We start from the raw sequence: 20,867 nt of genomic DNA, 5'->3' as shown, positions 1-20,867 counted from the left end.
GTTTTAAATACCTTGAGGGGTGTAGTTTCTTAGATGGGGGTCACTTTTAGGGAATTTTTACTCTAGGGGGGCCTCAGGGGGGCTTCAAAAGGGACATGGTGTCAATAAAAAAGGCCATCAAAATCGTCCTTCCAGAAACCATGTCAGCCCTTTCCTTTTGCAGCCTCCCATTTACTGATACAGCAGTTTATGACCACAAATGTGGTGTTTCTGTAAAATACAGTATCAGGGTAATAAATATTAACTATTTAACATTGTTTGGTTGTTAACCCTTGCTTTGTTACCGGAAAAAGCGGATTGAAATGGCAAAGTGCCCAAAATAGCGGTTTTGGCACATTTTTTTTTTTTTTACTGTGTTAATCTGGGGGGTTAGGTCATGGGGCATTTTTATAGAGGAGATTCTTACGGACGCGGAAATACCTAATAATTATTTAGGTTTTAGACTATATTATCCTTTCTGATGGAAAAAAAATGTTTTTGTATCTCTAAAGTCTAAGAGTCATTTTTTTTTTGCCGATTATCTTATGTGGGGGCTGATTTTTTGCGGGATGAGAGGACGGTTTTATTGGCACTATTTTGGGGGCTATATGACTTTTTGATCGCTTACTATTAAACTTTTTGTTATGTAAGGTGACAAAATATAATCAATTTTGCACAGTTATTTTTTTTTGGGACCGTGTTAATTTTGGGGGTTGGGTCATGGGGTATTTTTATAGAGGAGATTCTTACCGACGCTGAGATACCTAATTTGTATACTTTTAATAAATTATTTCAGTTTTTACAATATTTTTGGGTGTCTCAAGTCTGAGAACCAGTTTTTTTAATCCGATGTCAGTGCTAAATTGGGATATAAATTTAGTACTCCATGGAAGTGTGGTACTCCCTGAAGCAACCAATAATGCAGAGGCCCGGATGATCGGGGCACATGTCATATTGAGTAGTGGTGTCCTTCCGTATCCCCCTCCTGTGACACACTCGGCACCTTTTTTGGGTTCGTCCCTTCTTTCCAGTATGGGGGACCACACCTGGAAAGTGTTGGCCAGGGAGGGTCTGGGCGCCTACAGTTCCCGAGGTACTCCGACCTGCTCTTTCCCAGTCCGAAAAGATCAGGGCCTTGAGGACTGCCTCATAGAACTGAAAAAATGTCCCTGTGTTGCCAGCGCTCTGGGACAGCACAAAAAAGTTGTACATGGCAACCTGTACCAAGTAGACCGCAAATTTTTTGTACCATGCCCGGGTTTTGCGCATGGCATTATATGGCTTGAGGACTTGATCAGAGAGATCAACTCCTCCCATATACCGATTGTAGTCGACGACACAATCGGGCTTGAGGACCGTTGCCACGGTACCTCACACAGGGACAGGGTGATGCCGTTACCATGAATTGTGGACAGCACAAGGACATCCCTCTTGTCCTTATACCTGACCAGCAACAGCTTTCCAGTGGTTAGGGCACGGGCCTCACCCCTGGCGAAAGGTACCTGGAGGGGGAGGGCAGGGAGGCCACAAGCGGACGTGGATCTGGCAGCAAGGGACTGGAACAAGGGGATACTAGTATAAAAGTTATCCACGTAAAGGTAACCCTTATCTAGCAGTGGGTACATAAGGTCCCACACAAGTTTCCCGGTAAGACCCAGAGTGGGGGGACATTCTGGGGGTTGAATACGGGAATCTCGCCCCTTGTATACACGAAAATTGTAAGTGTATCCTGAGGTACTCTCACAAATTTTGTATAGCTTCACGCCATACCTCGAAAATGAGTCTCCCCTTGAACACAATGAGAGACTTATCAACCGCAACCTCCCTTCCAGGTACATAGGCCTCCATGAATTTGGACCCGAAGTGATCATTGATTGGCCGTATATTATACAGACGGTCATGGGCAGGATCACCTCGGGGGGGGGGGGGGACATGCTGCATTATCTGAATAATGCAGGCATTTCCGGATGGCCTCAAACCGGGAGCGTGTCATGGCCGTACTGTAAAGTGGGGTCTGGTAAAGGACGCCCCCACTCCAGTACAGCCTGACACTGGGTTTCTTGACCAGGCCCATATGCAGCACGAGGCCCCAAAATGTCCTCATCTCGGCTGCACTGACCACCATCCAGCCACCGGGCCTGGCCAAAAAGGAGCCCGGGTTTTGAGCAACAAACTGTTGGGCGTACAGGTTCGTCTGCTCCACCATCAGATTTACCAGTGGATCACTGAAAAAAATGACTAAAAAAGTCATATTCAGTGTAGCCCACTGTGGAAATTTGGATTCCTGATTAGCCTACAAAATCAGGAATCACAGGCTCGTATCGCTCTGGGGTACACCGATGGATTTAACTGGTGGGCCGGAAAACTAGTACGAGCCCCAGTGCTGCTCGTACTAGGGTGGGCCACAGGGTCCCTAACATGGCGGTCCCCTTGCTCCGCCTGGTAGCGTCTCCGCCGCCTTGGGGGCTCATCATCATCGCTAGATGATGAGGAGGACGCGGATGACATCAGGAAAGTGGGGTCATCCTCGTCCTCACTGGGACTCTCGCAGTCGGAGGCAAGCTGGGCGTATGCCTCCTCGGCCGAGAACGTCCGGAGGGCCATAGGGGAGTGTGTGTCTGCGTGTGTATGTGCGAGTGTGGAAATCTTTATTTGGTGTGCGTGTGTGTGGGGGCACTGGTGTTCACGAACTCACCCTAAAACTAAAAAAAAAGGGCAAAAAATGTGAAAAAAAAATGGAAAAACCGCTGATCAACCGTCCGAAGTTGATCAGCGGTGGGGTGTGCGATGCGCTAACAGTGGCCGGACGCTAAGAGTGCCGGCCATAGTCAGCGTACACAAAAAAAAAAAAAGTAAAATAAAATAATCCTGCACCCCAAAAAAGTGTGTGTGTGTGTGTGGGGGGGGGGGGGGGGGGCAAGCGGCTGTGGACCCCAGACACCCTAACTTAGGGTAATGCAATCAAAGTTTTTCAAACTAACTTTCCCTTTATTTTCCCTGCCTAGCCCAACCTTTCCCTATTCTTTCCCTAAGTACCTGCGGTTCAGATGGGGGGTGCTGGGGCACAGATCGGGTCCTGTATCGCACAGATCCACGAGGTGCAGCAGCGCTTCTCTCTCCTCCGGCTCCGGGACACAAAAGGAGGAGGAGAGGAGCGCTGGCAACATTTGAATCTGCCGCCGGCCTGCCCACCAACCAATCAGAGGCGATCCTGAGAGGTGATGTCACCATCACCTCTCAGGATCGCAGGATGGTGATTGGTGGGGTAACATCACACCATCACCATCCTGTTCCGGGTTATCGGGTCTTCAGAGGCCCGAATAACCAGGAAACTCAGAAAACCGCAGGTCTGAATTGACCTGCGGTTTTCTGCGATTGCCGGCATGGGGGGGTCACAGGACCTAGGTGCCTGCTCGATGATTTGAGCAGGCACCGGTTTCCGATCACCGCCCGGCGGCAGTGATCGGAACCATACATGACGTACCGGTATGTCATGTGTCCTTAACTAAGTAGCACATCGCACACCACACCGCTGATCAACTTCGGACGGTTGATCAGCGTTTAAAAAAAAAAAATTCTCATTTTTTGCCTTTTTTTTTCTGTTAGTTCTAGGGTGAGTTCATGAACACCCGTGCCCCCACACACATGCTGTGATGTGCAGCTTTACATTCATGTGGGGGGGCGACACTTCGTGACCGGGTGTCGCGGGGTCACTTCATTGGATGCCCAGCGGCGTCCCTGGGACACCACATGTAAGTCCTGCCTACATCCACCCCATACTCAATGGTATCTTATAAATGATTCCACTGATACATAGATTTACCTCTTGGATTGCATAAACTATGTTGTTACCTAGGTGACATACATGCCCCTTTTGAGGATTGGCCGAGGCTTGGTGACATGATCCGCCTTTTTCTTCCTCTGTCATTGGTAGTGTTGAGCGTGAATACTCGAATAGCGAATTTTTTTAGCGAATATCGGCACTTTGCTAATTCACGAATATTTAGAATACAGCGCTATAAATTCGTTATTTCAAATATTTTTTTTTTATTGTTATTTTTTTTTCTTTCCCACTTCCCAAAAGTAGTTCTTACCTGTTCTGAGGATTCCTGGCTGCTCCAGTCAGTGCCGGTTGCCGCTTCTGTCGACTTCCATGCTCATGGAGCGTCCTCATCACCATGGGAACGCCTCCATACTAGAATGTACTGTCGGATGTGAGAATTAAGTTGATATCGTAATGCAATTAATATAACTTGAAGTAATCGCATTGCGATTTCAACTTAGAGCTGGGTTTCTAATGGTTCAGCTTGCTAGAATTAACGAAGTTAACGAATATGGAATATAGCAGTGCTAAGTTGAAATCGCAATGCGATTACTTCAAGTTTTATTAATCGCATTGCGATTTCAGCTTAGCACTGCTATATTCCATGTTCGTTAACTTAGTTAATTCTAGGCTAGAATTAACAAAGTTAACGCCCTCACCTCACCAGGACGTAACCTCTCGCGTGAGTTGCGCATGTTCATTGTCACATGATCGGGACCTATGCCGGACTACGTGGCCATAGAAACAGGTGACAACAACATGATGACAACAAGCGGCCATCCCTAGTAAAGTTACTTAACTTCAATCCCAAACCGTGACACATATTGGTAACCCTAGGGTCAGCCCTATGATGGCCGATACTTAAAATTATGCATCCTAACACCTCAAGATTACGGCAACAGGACGGGGAGGGAGGTGAAGGGAGGAAAATTACAAAAACAACTGAAAAACTGGAGAAGCGGGACAACCTAAGTTCTATCCCCCTAAAGTGCAAATGCATATCAGAATTCATATTACAACAATGCAATCCATAATCAATACAATTCAATAAATAAATATGATCTATACTTGCATTCATATATTATATAACAACAACAGTAAATACATTAGAAATTCCATACCATATGAACATATTACGCATAATTAAATTTCTCCATATATATACATAGTTATATAGGTGACATTGGACATAATCGGGACCAGAACCTGATTACACAAAAAAATAAACATAAAAAATAAAGATAGAACCAATACTTAAAGTGATAATGTGCTCAGTGAACATGCAGTGCACCATGAAAAAACAAATAAACCAAATGAGTTAATGACATAGCAAATATAAGGAATAAAAATGCTAAATACTAGTGCATTATATGTGCATCTCTGTACTGGAGAGATTTTTTCAGATACAGTACAGACCAAAAGTTTGGACAAACCTTCTCATTTAAAGAGTTTTCTTTATTTTTATGACTATGAAATTTGTAGATTCACACTGAAGGCATCAAAACTATGAATTAACACATGTGGAATTATATACATAACAAAAAAGTGTGAAACAACTGAAAAAATGTCATATTCTAGGTTCTTCAAAGTAGCCACCTTTTGCTTTGATTACTGCTTTCCACACTCTTGGCATTCTCTTGTTGAGCTTCGAGAGGTAGTCACCTGAAATAGTTTTCACTTCACAGGTGTGGCCTGTCAGGTTTAATAAGTGGGATTGTTTGCCTTATAAATGGGGCTGGGACCATCAGTTGCCTTGTGGAAAAGTCAGGTGGATACACAGCTGATAGTCCTACTGAATAGACTGTTAGATTTTGTATTATAGCAAGACAAAAGCAGCTAAGTAAAGAAAAACGAGTGGCCATCATTACTTTAAGAAATGAAGGTCAGTCAGTCCGAAAAATTGGGAAAACTTTGAAAGTGTCCCCAAGTGCAGTCACAAAAACCTGAGTAACCTCTGCTGCAGAGGATAAGTTCATCCGAGTCACCAGCCTCAGAAATCGCAGGTTAACAGCAGCTCAGATTAGAGACCAGGTCAATGCCACACAGAGTTCTAGCAGCAGACACATCTCTAGAACAACTGTTAAGAGGAGACTGTGTGAATCAGGCCTTCATAGTAGAATATCTGCTAGGAAATCACTGCTAAGGACAGGCAACAAGCAGAAGAGACTTGTTTGGGCTAAAGAACACAAGGAATGGACATTAGACCAGTGGAAATCTGTGCTTTGGTCTGATGAGTCCAAATTTGACATCTTTGGTTCCAACCACCGTGTCTTTGTGCGACGCAGAAAAGGTGAACGGATGGACTCTACATGCCTGGTTCCCACCGTAGAGCATGGAGGAGGAGGTGTGATGGTGTGGGGGTGCTTTGCTGGTGACACTGTTGGGGATTTATTCAAAATTGAAGGCATACTGAACCAGCATGGCTACCACAGCATCTTGCAGCGGCATGCTATTCCATCCGGTTTGCGTTTAGTTGGACCATCATTTATTTTTCAACAGGACAATGACCCCAAACACACCTCCAGGCTGTTTAAGGGCTATTTGACCATGAAGAAGAGTGATAGGGTGCTGCGCCAGATGACCTGGCCTCCACAGTCACCGGACCTGAACCCAATCGAGATGGTTTGGGGTGAGCTGGACCGCAGAGTGAAGGCAAAAGGGCCAACAAGTGCTAAGCATCTCTGGGACCTCCTTCAAGACTGTTGGAAGACCATTTCAGGTGACTACCTCTTGAAGCTCATCAAGAGAATGCCAAGAGTGTGCAAAGCAGTAATCAAAGCAAAAAGTGGCTACTTTGAAGAACCTAGAATATGACATATTTTCAGTTGTTTCACACTTTTTTGTTATGTATATAATTCCACATGTGTTAATTCATAGTTTTGATGCCTTCAGTGTGAATCTACAATTTTCATAGTCATGAAAATAAAGAAAACTCTTTGAATGAGAAGGTGTGTCCAAATTTTTGGTCTGTACTGTATATAAATAAATAAATAAACAATCCATGTGTGCAATATGTAACTTATCATCCTTCCTTATAACAATAGTACATAAATTAACTCTCCCCCACCACTCGATCCAATTCATGCAGTCCCAGGCAAAGGGCAGGGCATCAGCTGCGACAGGCATCAAAAGCTCATCTCTGTTTCTGAAACACATAGAATATTATTAGCATCCGGCAGGATAGAACACTTGAAATAAACGGGACCTGTTAAAATCAATATAAACACTTAATTAAAAAATAACTGTTAAAAATAAATGGTCCTGGGTGTCAAACCCAGACCCAGGACAAAGATGACCCGAGGAGAGCCACCTAATCTGAACTGAGGGCACTGAGGAATACACCCTCACAGACAGCATTATTGTGAGGACAAAGAGGAGAACATGGGACAGAAGAGAGGGAGAAACCAAAATGACCCCACAGTCTAGATGAATGGGGCAAAACTGTTGCCCTCATTCAAACCCAGCAGTGCAACTGTATTCAGTAAAAAGATCCAATTTGTTTCTTTTTGGGCTAATATTTTCTTCCAGTCACCTCCTCTTGGAGAAATAAGCACTCGATCAATACCCCTAATCCGGAGTAGGATACCATATGAAACTTGCTTCTCTTTAAAATGTCTGGCCAAGGTCTTAAGTTGTGTAATGTCTTTCTCATCTTTTGCTGCCTGAATAGCAAGCACATGTTCCCTAACCCTTCTTCTCAGCTGCCGAGACATTAATCCCACATAAATGAGGTCACAAGGGCACATTGCCCAATAAATGACCCCAAAAGTCATACACTTGATCGTGTGGGTGATCTTAAACACTTTGTCCAGTACCGCATTGTGGAAGTGAATTGCTCTGTCCATATTAGCACAGGCAACACACTCCCCCACGTTCTTTACTCCCCCATGGTGACCCTTTATTGCCAAACAATCTTACTTCCTTCCGAGCATAATGGCTGCGGACCAATTGGTATCACAGGTTCTTAGATCTGCGGAAGGTTGTTGAGGCATGTGGGGGTATCACATCTTGTAACTGGGGATCAGATTTCCAGATATTCCAGTATTTATTCAAAACTGTGTTTACCTCTTTCCATTTGTTGTTAAATCCAGTAATGAACCTAATCTGTTGCGAGTCATGACTAGGGATGAGCGAACCCGAACTGTATAGTTCGGGTTCGTACCGAATTTTGAGGTGTCCGTGACTTGGACCCGAACCCAAACAATTTCGTAATAGTCCAATCAATAAGCAGCCAATCAACAAGCATCATACTACTTGCCCCAAGAGGCCATCACAGCCATGCCTACTATTGGCATGGCTGTGATTGGCCAGTGCAGCATGTGACCCAGCCTCTATTTAAGCTGGAGTCACGTAGCGCCGCACGTCACTCTGCTCTGATCAGTGTAGGGAGAGGTTGCAGCTGCTGTTAGGGCGAGATTAGGCAGTGATTAACTCATCAAAAACACTTAATTCAGTGATCGATCTACAGCTGTGGATTATTGAACTGCTGCTATTTAATTGCTCACTGTTTTTAGGCTGCCCAGAGCGTTTTCATGTCACTTTTTTCTGGGGAGATCGGCAGCCATTTTGTGTCTTGTGGTGCGCCAGCACAAGCTGCCACCAAGTCCATTTAACCATCAATAGTGTGGTTATTATTTTGCTATATCCTACATCAGGGGCTTGGCTGTGCTTGCTATTTTATTGAGGGGTGAAATACAATTGCCGAAATAGCATTACCCTAAATCTGGTGTTTCAGCTGTGGCTAGCCAATTGTAATACTGTCTGCTGTCTGGCAAAGGATATATTTTTATTCTGGGTTGAAATACAATTCCCAACTTGCAATTCCCTAAATCAGTGGTTTCTGCTGTATCAGGCCAACTTTAAATCTATCCATAAAAGGGTATATTAGATTGAAGGTGCGGATAGTGTCATCCTCAATAACTTCACAAGCTACCGTGCATTTCCAAGTCTAATTCTGTCCGTAAACGTATACCTGTCATCCAGCGCCTAAATACTAGGCCTACAATTTTTATTCAGCTAAATCTGTGTTTATTGCTGAGGCTGGTCAATTCATTTAGTGTCCGCCAAAGCACAGTTTTTCTTCTGGGTTGAAATACATTTCCCAACTTAGCAATTCCCTAAATTAGTGGTTTCTGCTGTATCAGGCCTACTTTAAATCTATCCATAAAAGGGTATATTAGATTGAAGGTGCGGATAGGGTCATTCTCAATAACTTCACACGCTACCGTGCATTTCCAAGTCTAATTCTGTCCATAAACGTATACCTGTCATCCAGCGCCTAAATACTAGGCCTACAATTTATATTCAGCTAAATCTGTGTTTATTGCTGAGGCTGGTCAATTCATTTAGTGTCCACCAAAGCACAGTTTTTCTTCTGGGTTGAAATACAATTCCCAACTTAGCAAATCCCTAAATCAGTGGTTTCTGCTGTATCAGGCCAACTTTAAATCTATCCATAAAAGGGTATATTAGATTGAAGGTGTGGATAGGGTCATTCTCAATAACTTCACACGCTACCGTGCATTTCCAAGTCTAATTCTGTCCGTAAACGTATACCTGTCATCCAGGGTCTAAATACTAGGCCTACAATTTATATTCAGCTAAATCTGTCGTTACTGCTGTGCCTGTATTAGTGTAATACGGTACCTAAATAGATAGCCAGATAGTGTTAGGTGTCTGCAAAAAAAGGCCTGAATTTGAATTCAATACATTGGGCCAACTATTTTTTTTCTTATTGTGGTGAACAGTAACAATGAGGAAAACATCTAGTAAGGGACGCGGACATGGTCGTGGTGGTGTTAGTGGACCCTCTGGTGCTGGGAGAGGACGTGGCCGTTCTGCCGCAGCAACACGTCATAGTGAACCAACTACCTCAGGTCCCAGTAGCCGCCAGAATTTACAGCAATATTTGGTGGGGCCCAATGCCGTTCTAAGGATGGTAAGGCCTGAGCAGTACAGGCATTAGTCAATTGGGTGGCCGACAGTGGATCCAGCACGTTCACATTATCTCCCACCCAGTCTTCTGCAGAAAGCGCACAGATGGCGCCTGAAAACCAAGCCCATCAGTCTGTCACATCACCCCCATGCATATCAGGGTAAATGTCTGAGCCTCAAGTTATGCAGCAGTCTCTTATGCTGTTTGAAGACTCTGCTGGCAGGGTTTCCCAAGGGCATCCACCTAGCCCTTCCCCAGCGGTGGAAGACATAGAATGCACTGATGCACAACCACTTATGTTTCCTGATGATGAGGACATGGGAATACCACCTCAGCACGTCTCTGATGATGACGAAACACAGGTGCCAACTGCTGCGTCTTTCTGCAGTGTGCAGACTGAACAGGAGGTCAGGTAGGAAGACTGGGTGGAAGACGATGCAGGGGTCGATGAGGTCCTAGACCCCACATGGAATGAAGGTCGTGCCACTGACTTTCACAGTTCGGAGGAAGAGGCAGTGGTGAGACCGAGCCAACAGCGTAGCAAAAGAGGGAGCAGTGGGCAAAAGAAGAACACCCGCCGCCAAGAGACTCCGCCTGCTACTGACCGCCGCCATCTGGGACCGAGCACCCCAAAGGCAGCTTCAAGGAGTTCCCTGGCATGGCACTTCTTCAAACAATGTGCTGACGACAAGAGCCGAGTGGTTTGCACGCTGTGCCATCAGAGCCTGAAGCGAGGCATTAACGTTCTGAACCCTAGCACAACCTGCATGACCAGGCACCTGCATGCAAAGCATGAACTGCAGTGGAGTAAACACCTTAAAACCAAGGAAGTCACTCAGGCTCCCCCTGCTACCTCTTCTGCTGCTGCCGCCTCGGCCTCTTCTGCTGCTGCCGCCTCGGCCTCTTCCTCCGCCTCTGGAGGAACTTTGGCACCTGCCGCCCAGCAAACAGGGCATGTACCACCAACACCACCACCTCAGTCACCAAGCATCTCAACCATGTCACACGGCAGCGTTCAGCTCTCCATCTCACAAACATTTGAGAGAAAGCGTAAATTCCCACCTAGCCACCCTCGATCCCTGGCCCTGAATGCCAGCATTTCTAAACTACTGGCCTATGAAATGCTGTCATTCAGGCTGGTGGACACAGACAGCTTCAAACAGCTCATGTCGCTTGCTGTCCCACAGTATGTTGTCCCCAGCCACCACTACTTCTCCAAGAGAGCCGTGCCTTCCCTGTACAACCAAGTATCCGATAAAATCAAGTGTGCACTGCGCAACGCCATCTGTGGCAAGGTCCACCTAACCACAGATACGTGGACCAGTAAGCACGGCCAGGGACGCTATATCTCCCTAACTGCACACTGGGTAAAAGTAGCGGCTGGGCCCCAGGCGGAGAGCTGTTTGGCGCACGTCCTTCCGCCGCCAAGGATCGCAGGGCAGAATTCTTTGCCTCCTGTTGCCTCCTCCTCCTACTCGGCTTCCTCCTCCTCTTCTTCCACCTGCTCATCCAGTAAGCCACACACCTTCACCACCAACTTCAGCACAGCCCGGGGTAAATGTCAGCAGGCCATTCTGAAACTCATATGTTTGGGGAACAGGCCCCACACCGCACAGGAGTTGTGGCGGGGTATCGAACAACAGACCGACGAGTGGTTGCTGACGGTGAGCCTCAAGCCCGGCCTGGTGGTGTGCGATAATGGGCGAAATCTCGTTGCAGCTCTGGGACTAGCCGGTTTGACGCACATCCCTTGCCTGGTGCATGTGCTGAATTTGGTGGTGCAGAAGTTCATTCACAACAACCCCGACATGTCAGAGCTGCTGCATAAAGTGCGGGCCGTCTGTTCGCGCTTCAGGCGATCACATCCTGCCGCTCTTCGCCTGTCTGCGCTACAGCGTAACTTCGGACTTCCCGCTCACCGCCTCATATGCGACGTGCCCACCAGGTGGAACTCCACCTTGCACATGCTGGACAGACTGTGCGAGCAGCAGCAGGCCATAGTGGAGTTTCAGCTGCAGCACGCACGGGTCAGTCGCACTGCGGAACAGCACCACTTCACCACCAATGACTGGGCCTCCATGCGAGACCTGTGTGCCCTGTTGCGCTGTTTCGAGTACTCAAAAAACATGGCCAGTGGCGATGACGCCGTTATCAGCGTTACAATACCACTTCTATGTCTCCTTGAGAAAACACTTAGGGTGATGATGGAAGACGAGGTGTCACAACCAGACATCTGAGAAGCTCTGACAGATGCCATTCAGAACCTCCTCCTTGAGCTTTCTTTGTTTTGGCTTTCAGTTCCTCATCTCGTTAGCCTCTCTCAGCTGTCTTGTAGTTGGACTGATTGCATCCCTTTAAATTCCTCCCCATAATGCATTAGTGTGCGGTTTATACAACTTCCTGGAGTGTGTGTGCATGCCGATCCTATTTCCCAGTCTTCTACAAGATAAGTGTTGTACATTCATTTGTGATTTTCTGTTTTCTGGATCCCAGGTGACCCTGACTCCCTCCGTGTCTAGTGTAGGGAGCCGGAGGTCGTGTCCCCTCACTATTGTAGGGTGTTCAGGTGTTATATAGTCGAGGTACGAGGATATGCGATCATCCACCATTGGGGTGTTCGCATAGGCTGAGCAGTCAGGGAGAGTGCCAGGTCTTATGCAGGGGTCTCCCTTTGTTCCTTAGTTTTGGATCCAGTGAGTCATATATTCATTTTGCATTGTCTTGTTTCCTGTACACCTTCCGTGACACGAGGTGGCCCAGGAGGAGAAGGAGGAGGAGGAAGAGGGGGCATTTTTAGCACTTTCAGGCCAGTCTCTTCGAAGTGACTCAGAGGGAGGTTTTTTGCAACAGCAGAGGCCAGGTACAAATGTGGCCAGCCAGGGCCCACTACTGGAGGACGAGGAGGACGAGGATGAGGAGGAGGAGGATGAAGCATGTTCACAGCGGGGTGGCACCTAACGCAGCTCGGGCCCATCACTGGTGCGTGGCTGGGGGGAAACGCAGGACAATGACGATACGCCTCCCACAGAGGACAGCTTGTCCTTACCTCTGGGCAGTCTGGCACACATGAGCGACTACATGCTGCAGTGCCTGCGCAACGACAGCAGAGTTGCCCACATTTTAACGTGTGCGGACTACTGGGTTGCCACCCTGCTGGATCCCCAGTACAAAGATAATGTGCCCACCTTACTTCCTGCACTGAGAGCATTCCCAAATGTCACAGGAGAACAAGTGGAAGCCCAAGGCGAAGACAAAGGAGGAGCAAGAGGTCGCCAACGCAGCTGTGTCACGGCCAGCTCCTCTGAGGGCAGGGTTAGCATGGTAGAGATGTGGAAAAGTTTTGTCAACACGTCACAGCTAACTGCACCACCACCTGATATGGAACGTGTTAGCAGGAGGCAAAATTTCACTAACATGGTGGAACAGTACTTGTGCACACCCCTCCACGTACTGACTGATGGTTCGGCCCCATTCAACTTCTGGGTCTCCAAATTGTCTGGGTCTCCAAATTGTCCAAATTATGCCTTGGAGGTGATTGCCTTCCCGGCGGCCAGCGTTTTCTCTGAACGTGTATTCAGCACAGCAGGGGGCGTCATTACAGACAAACACAGCCGCCTGTCTACAGCCAATGTGGACAAGCTGACGTTCATAAAAATTAACCAAGCATGGATCCCACAGGACCTGTCCATCCCTTGTGCAGATTAGACATTAACTACCTCCCCTTAACCATATATTATTGTACTCCAGGGCACTTCCTCATTCAATCCTATTTTTATTTTCATTTTACCATTATTTTGCGGGGCAACCCAAAGTTGAATGATCCTCTCCTCTGTCTGGGTGCCGGGGCCTAAAAATATCTGACAGTGGCCTGTTCCAGTGTTGGGTGACGTGAAGCCTGAATCTCTGCTATGACATGAAGCCTGAATCTCTGCTATGGGACCTCTCTCCTCTGTCTGGGTGCTGGGGCCTAAATATATGACAATGGACTGTTCCAGTTTTGGCTGACGTGAAGCCTGATTCTCTGCTATGACATGAAGACTGATTCTCTGCTGACATGAAGCCTGAATCTCTGTCATGGGACCTCTCTCCTCTGTCTGGGTGTCGGGGCCTAAATATCTGACAATGGACTGTTCCAGTTTTGGCTGACGTGAAGCCTGATTCTCTGCTATGACATGAAGGCTGATTCTCTGCTGACATGAAGCCTGAATCTCTGTTATGGGACCTCTCTCCTCTGTCTGGGTACCGGGGCCTAAATATATGACAATGGACTGTTCCAGTTTTGGCTGACGTGAAGCCTGATTCTCTGCTATGACATGAAGACTGATTCTCTGCTGACATGAAGCCTGAATCTCTGTCATGGGACCTCTCTCCTCTGTCTGGGTGCCGGGGCCTAAATATCTGACAATGGACTGTTCCAGTTTTGGCTGACGTGAAGCCTGATTCTCTGCTATGACATGAAGACTGATTCTCTGCTGACATGAAGCCTGAATCTCTGTTATGGGACCTCTCTCCTCTGTCTGGGTACCGGGGCCTAAATATATGACAATGGACTGTTCCAGTTTTGGCTGACGTGAAGCCTGATTCTCTGCTATGACATGAAGACTGATTCTCTGCTGACATGAAGCCTGAATCTCTGTTATGGGACCTCTCTTCTCTGTCTGGGTGCCGTGGCCTAAATATATGACAATGGAATGTTCCAGTTTTGGCTGATGTGAAGCCTGATTCTCTGCTATGACATGAAGCTTGATTCTCTGTTTTGGGACCTCTCTCCTCTGTCTGGGTGCTGGGGCCTAAATATATGACAATGGACTGTTCCAGTTTTGGCTGTCGTGAAGCCTGATTCTCTGCTATGACATGAAGACTGATTCTCTGCTGACATGAAGCCTGAATCTCTGTTATGGGACCTCTCTCCTCTGTCTGGGTGCCGGGGCCTAAATAAATGACAATGGACTGTTCCAGTTTTGGCTGACGTGAAGCCTGATTCTCTGCTATGACATGAAGACTGATTCTCTGCTGACATGAAGCCTGAATCTCTGCTATGGGACCTCTCTCCAATTGATATTGGTTAATTTTTATTTGTTTTATTTTTATTTTTATTCATTTCCCTATCCACATTTGTTTGCAGGGGATTTAACTACATTTTGCTGCCTTTTGCAGCCCTCTAGCCCTTTCCTGGGCTGTTTTACAGCCTTTTTAGTGCCAAAAAGTTCGGGTCCCCATTGACTTCAATGGGATTCGGGTTCGGGACGAAGTTCGGGTCGGGTTCGGATCCCGAACCCGAACATTTCCGGGAAGTTCGGCCGAACTTCTTGAACCCGAACATCCAGGTGTTCGCTCAACTCTAGTCATGACGAGTTGGTTTCTTATGGACTAAATCGACCCTCTTTGATAATCGTGCTCTCTTATAGGCTGTGTCTATGCACCGGTTGCCATAACCTTTCTCTCCAAATCTTCTTCTGAGGTCCTCGGCCTGTATCTCACAGGACTTATCCGACGAACAGATCCTACGGGCCCGTACAAACTGCCCCACCAGTATGCTCTTTATCAAATTCTCAGGATGTGATGAGCCTGCATGTAACAATGCATTTACGGAAGTTTATTTTTGGTATAGGTTAGTACCCAGATGGCCAGTCGCATCCACCTGGAAAACCACGTCCAAGAACTCAACATTCGTCCAGGCCACCTTGAAGGTAAGTTTAATATTTTTATTGTTGTTGTTAAGCAATCGAATATAACTCCCAAACTCATCTTTAGTCCCCTGCCAGATAATAAGTATATCATCGATATTGGACCTGGTTGGACTCCGGCAGGGGATTGGACTGGAGAAACTCCCTCTCCCACAGCCCCAGGAACAAATTAGCGTAAGAGGGCGCACAAGACACCCCATCATAGTGCCCTGGAGCTGTAGGTAGAATGATCCCCCAAAAACAAAAAAGTTATGAGAAAGGACGTAATCGGAGAGGAATTAAAATAAAAATACACTTCTCCTTACCTAGACTTGTGGTCTTTAAAAAAAATCTGTAGCTTCCAACCCATCTTGATGTTTGATCGACATGTACAGAGATTCCACATCACATGTGGCAATGAGCATGTCGGGTTCCAGGTGTATGTCTGCCATTTTTCTTAGAATATCCATAGTGTCCTTTAGATGTGTTGGTAAACCCTCCACCAGCGGCTGTAAAAAGTAGTCAATAAATGTCACGGAAGGTGTACAGAAAACTAGAAGACACAAAATGAAGATCCGACTGACTGGATCCAAAACTAAGGAACAAAAGGGAGAGCCCTGCATCAGACCTGGCTCTCTCCCTAACTGCTCAGCCTATGCGAAAATCCCAATGGTAGATGATGCAATATCCTCGTACCTCGACTGTATAACACCTGAACACCCTATAATAGTGAGGGGACACGACCACCGGCTCCCTACAATTGATACAGAGGGAGTCAGGGTCACCTGGGATCCAGCAAACAGGAAAACACAAATGAACAAACAAAACTTATCTGTGGAAGACTCAGTAGTAGCATCAGCATGCACACACTCCAGGAAGTAATATAAACTGCAAAGTGATGCAGTATGGGGAGGGATTTAAAGGCATGCAATCAGTGCAACTACAAGACAGCTGAGAGAGGCTAACGAGATGAGAAAATGAAAGCAAAACAAAAAGGAACCTCAAGGAGGAGGTTCTGAAGGACGTCTGTCAGAGCTTCTCAGATGTCTGGTGGTGACAATATATTTACAGACTGCATTGTTTAAACCATTTACCCCTGATACAATGAGCCTACCAGGAGGCTTCGTAGATAAAGGAAAGAAAAAGTTCTGCATCGGCGCAAATTCACCAGTGAGGTCGGTCTTGATAGATAAATTATTTTAGTTTTAATAAGAAACAACGCGTTTCGGGGATGTAAGGCTCCCCTTCATCAGGTTTCAGGGGAGCCTTACATCCCCGAAACGCGTTGTTTCTTATTAAAACTAAAATAATTTATCTATCAAGACCGACCTCACTGGTGAATTTGCGCCGATGCAGAACTTTTTCTTTCCTTTATCTACGAATTCTTTTGGGGGGACTGGACATCCCAGCCAAGAGTTCCTAAAATCTGCGGCTGCAATCCTGGTTTAAAAAGGTCTTGTTCCTGTTAAGTTTACAGTAGCGTTGTGCCTGCCGGAGCACAACCCTATAAGGTGAGTTTGGATATTTCTCACTCTGACATTACCATCCGGTGTTTTGAACATACTACCCTATTGTGCGCTCTTCTTTCTCTTTTTCCCTGCTCCCGAGGGAAATCTAGATCTGTCCGTGTTCTATGCTACCAGGAGGCTTCGTCAGATCTTTATGTATCTTGGGTAAAAGATAGATGGTTGGAATTGCAGGATAATCCAGTAGTAGGTGGGAACTGTCTCCCAGAGAAGATACCTTAATATGCAAAATAATTTGCTCGGTTTTCCTTCATTTGAGGGATATCTGGCTTTCACTGTGTTGAAGACCCATAACTGGGGCTCCACAATTATTTTGCTTATTACTGTTTCCTAGGGAGCTTTGCACTTTGGATTGCTGTGTCAAGACTCTTAAATGAGGCTCCACAGTGTTTTCTGTAGCTGGTCTCCCTAAGATCAGCCATTGTTTTGTTAGAGATGATACCTTGTTCTACCCCTGATTGCAAAATACCTTCAAGTTCTTGCATAATATGTTTATATAGTATGGAATTTCTAATGTATTCCCTGTTGTTGTTATATAATATATGAATGCAAGCATAGATCATATTTATTTATTGAATTGAATTGTATTGATTATGGATTGCATTGTTGTAATATGAATTCTGATATGCATTTGCACTTTAGGGGGGTATAACTTAGATAGGTTGTCCCGCTTCTCCCATTTTTCAGTTGTTTTTGTAATTTTCCTCCCTTTCCCTCCCTCCCTCCCCGTCCTGTTGCCGTAATCTTGAGGTGTTGGGATGCATAATTTTAAGTATTGGCCATCATAGGGCTGACCCTAGGGTTACCAATATGTGTCACGTTTTGGGATTGAAGTTAAGTAACCTTACTGGGGATGGCTGCTTATTGTCATCATGTTGTTGTCACCTGTTTCAATGGCCACGTAGTCCGGCATAGGTCCCGATCATGTGACTATAAACATGCGCAACTCACGCAAGAGGTTACGTCTAGGTGAGGTGAGGGTGGATGTGATGTCACAGGCCTTGCTGCCTGGTTCTAGTATGGGCGGATGTGACGTCACTGGCATACTAGCGTGGTACATGGTGCTATGTGAGTGGTTGATTTCTCCAGCTGTAGCTCTATTTAAGATCACGATTTAGGCAGGATAAACACGCCCCCTGAAGAAGCCGAGCGAAACGCACGTCGGGGTGTGCTCACCAAGGCTCTAAGGTTTGTCCCCATAATATGCTTAACTGGTGGTTACATGCAGGATTTTTTTACATGGGGTCCAGATGGATTAACGCATGTAGGTGTCTTATATATGTTTATTGACATCTGATACTTCTTAATAACTGTTGCAACTCGCTATGTTAGATATCACCTGTATTACCATTACAATACACACTCTCCTTTGGCTTGCTGAGGAGATGTTTTCTCCGTATTAGTTGTATTGTCAAGCCATTAGGAGGTGGGTATAAAGGGGGTACATTTATCCGGTGTATCCTTTGTGTGCCGCTGATTCGCAGCGCTACTGCATTACCGCTATTTATATTATATTAACTTTTGTCCATTTTGTTGTCTTTTATGATGATATTCAATAAAATGTACTATCTAGCACAAAAAGTGAGTTTTTTTTAAAGAACAATAGAACAGCAGTATTTAATGGTTTTATTGGACAGTCATAAATGCAGCGCAGGCCGCAAATGTACTATCAAGCACAAAAAGTGAGTTTTTTCCAATCAAGACCATAACAGCAGTATTTATCGGTTTTAGTGGACTGTCAGAAATGCAGCGCAGGCCACAAATGTACTATCTAGCGCAGAAAGTGTGCTTTTTTCAACCACCAATGTAACAGCAGTATTTAACGGTTTTAGTGGACTGTCAGATATGCAGTGCAGGCCACAAATGTACTTTCTAGCACAAAAAGTTTGATTTTTTTCGAATAACAATGTAACAGCAGTATTTACAGGTTTTATTAAAGTGCCAGAAATGCAGCGCAGGCCAAAAAAATTTCTTTCTAGCACAAAAAATGGGAATTTGTCAACCGACACTGTAACAGCAGTATTTTCTGGTTTTATTTGACGGTCAGATATGCAGTGCCGGTGTCAGAAAGAGAAAAAATTGCTTTAGGTCACACAAATATGTGACAGACTAATGTAATATAATTATTATCACTGCCAGGTATGCACTGAAGGCCGCAGGGGTACTTGACCGCCAAAAAAAGGGAATTTGTCAGATATTCAGCACAGGGGTACTTCCCAGAATTTTTTTTTTATATGTTTCCCCCCTTGGGCCCTGAAGTCACAGACTGATTATCTATATTTTTTCCCTTCCCCTGGCACGTATGCAGTGCAGGTGTCCTTAAAGGGGTTTTCTCATCACAATGGGGGCATATCGCTAGGATCTGGGGTCCTCTAGCCACAGAGCTCTCCGCTCTATTCTTGATATATCAATGGGGGCATAGCCTAGCGATATGAACCCATTTCGAGAATGGGAATATCCCTTTAAAAAATGCCTAGATGTCGCCCACTGAGCTGCCCAAACAGGATTAAAATAACGTCCCTGGCACACATGCACTTGCAAAAAGCAGGGCAGGGCATAAAAGCGCAGACTGTCAGAATGCGATTATATGTAACCTGTGCAGGATGGAAGGCCATGCCTTTAAAGGCTGTCCTAAGCGGGGTAGAGCTCGGCCTAGGCAAGGGACCTACAAAAGAACCGGTGGCCCCCAAAAAGGCTGGTGCCGCACCCGCTATGAAAGAATCAGAGAAACCTGAGACTACTAGCGTACCTGGAACATCCAGAGTGCTGAAGAAGGAGAAAATGGTGGATCCTTTGAAGAGTGCTCCTGGAAAATCTGCTCTTGCAAAGGTGGCAGGGGAACCTGCTACTGACACAGGAGTGAAGGGGACGATTGCAGGAGACAAAGCCATGGACCTACAGACAAAAGACACTAAAAGAAACGCGAGTGGTCATGAAGAACAGGTTCTCGGTGTCAAAAGAGCATACTGTCAAAGTGCAGATGAGAGCGACAGCGGCTTAAGACCAAGCGTGACCTTATCTGAGCCTATGCTCAATCTTCAGTTTGAGAGCTTAGCATCACCAGAACCATTAGTTCCATTTATGTCAAGTAGTTCATCTGATGAAATGCCCTGATGTGCCATGCTTTCCTACAAATTCATCACACAGAAAGTAAGAAATTTCGAGAGAGCTCAACAAAGAGAGCTGCTTTTATATACAAAGAGACTTTCTCTTATTTGAAGTTTTTTCTTAATGGACAATGTCTTATACGCTAAAAATGTCCTCCCTTAATGTAAGGAGTATTAAGGGAGCATCTAAGAGAGCTGCTGTTTTGGCTTATCTGGAGACAGTCAACTGCGACATCATTTTTTTTACAAGAATGTGAAATAGAATACTCCCCAAACTACACAGACCTAAGGGAAAGTTGGACACAGGGCCCTTCATTGTGGTCTGGAGACAACAATAACAAAGCATCTGGAGTTGGAATACTATTCAAAGGAAATCATTGCCAAATCATTTCATACATACAATTGATTCCAGGGAGAGCTTTAATCAGTAAATATTAACTTTAACCCCTTCAGGCCAGGACATTTTTTGCAAATCTGACATGTGTTATTTTATGTGGTGATAACTTTAAAACGCTAGATTGTTTTTTTTTGTTACATATTGTACTCCATGACAGTGATAAAATTGATTAAAAAAATGTATATTTTTATTTATAAAAAAATTACAAAAAAAAATGAAAAATTACCAAATTTCCAAATTTCAATTTCTCTACTTTTACAATAGAGAGTAATACCTCTAAAAATAGTTATTACTTTACATTCCCCATATGTCTACTTTATGTTTGGATAATTTTGTGAATACCATTTTATTTTTTGGGGAAGTTAGAAGGCTTGGAAGTTTAGAAACAAATCTTGAAATTTTTCAGAAAATTTCCAAAACCCACTTTTTAAGGA

The sequence above is a fragment of the Bufo gargarizans genome, chromosome 3, assembly GCF_014858855.1.
Source record: "Bufo gargarizans isolate SCDJY-AF-19 chromosome 3, ASM1485885v1, whole genome shotgun sequence".
Lineage (NCBI taxonomy): Eukaryota > Metazoa > Chordata > Amphibia > Anura > Bufonidae > Bufo > Bufo gargarizans.
Note: the sequence above shows the minus strand (reverse complement) of the source record.